Genomic DNA, 1407 nt, shown 5'->3' on the forward strand with positions numbered 1-1407 from the left:
CAGGAATCTCCTCGGGGAGTGGAGGAATCGGCAGGCGCTGATTAACATGGGAAGTTGTTTTCTCAGGGTGCTGGCTCTGGAACCGAGGGCCCTGCTCAGGTCAAGCAAGGGATCTGCCACAGAGCTGTCGCCACGCTCAGTTTGCCTTTTTCTTATTGACTCACAGGAATTTTAAGAAATATTCTGAGTAGAAGCCCTTTCTTTTTCTTTTTGAGACAGATGCTCAGGGTGTAGCGCAGGCTGAGCATGAACTCCGGTCCTCTTGCCCCAGCTTCCTGAGCGCTGGGATGCCCGGCATGCCCTACCATCTCTGGCTTAGATGTTCTAGACCACACACTGCCTCTCCAGCTTTGCCTCCTCCCACACTCCGAATGCCAGCTCATATTTTATTGTTTTTATTTATGGTGTGTGAACCCCAGTAAAGTGCATTCTTTCAAAGCCTTTCTCATCTGCCTGCTCCACCACCTAAAGTCTGTTGGGGTTCCCAGCACCTATGTCTACCATAACTCCAGCTCCTGGGAATCTGCTCTCCTCTTTTGGCCTCTGTTGACATCTGCACTCACAAGCGTGTGTGCACACACCCCCCCCCCCAATATGGACACAAATTTAAAATAAACAAAAAGATGTGCAATGTGCTGTGGTGTCACTGGAATCTGGGTTTTTAAAATTAAGGTCTGTGAAGGCTGGCAAAGGAAAAAGGCCTGAAGCTGGGTCTTGAGGATGGAGTGGTGGGCAGAACAATGGTCCCTCGAGGATGCCCAAGTCAATATCCACAGAACCGGAATGATGCCAGGGCTGGTGCTCAGCTGACTTTAGGGCGATGACCCTGGATCATCCAGCTGAGCCTAATACAGTCACAAAGCTCTTAGTGGAACAGAGAGGTTGCAGAGAAGAGGCAGGGACATGATCAGACATGAGGAGGACTTGTCTGCTTATTGCTTGCTTTGGAGATAAATAAGGCCAGAAGCTAAGAATTCCTCTGGGAGATGGGCCCTCCAGGAACAGATTGTTCCCGGAGTCCTCAGAAGGCCCTACTGACACCCTGACCATAGCCCTTTGACACCTATGGGTGGGGAATGCCTGTTTTTGGTCTAGTGGCCACAGACGGTGAATGGGAAGGAGACACTCTTTTAGGTGACAAGAAGACATATGTGTGTGTGTTTGAGAGAGAGACAGACAGAGAGAGAGAAACAGAGAGAGTGTGAGACAGGGAGAGAAAGAGAAAGAATGAGACAAAGAGAGACACAGAGAGAGAGAGAGTGAGACAGAGAGAGACAGAGAGAGAGTGAGACAGAGAGAGACAGAGAGAGACAGAGAGAGAGACAGGGAGAGACAGAGAGAGAGAGACAGGGAGAGACAGAGAGAGACACAGAGAGAGAGTGAGACAGAGAGAGACAGAGAGAGAGA

The sequence above is a fragment of the Microtus ochrogaster genome, chromosome 4, assembly GCF_000317375.1.
Source record: "Microtus ochrogaster isolate Prairie Vole_2 chromosome 4, MicOch1.0, whole genome shotgun sequence".
In the NCBI taxonomy this organism is placed as follows: domain Eukaryota; kingdom Metazoa; phylum Chordata; class Mammalia; order Rodentia; family Cricetidae; genus Microtus; species Microtus ochrogaster.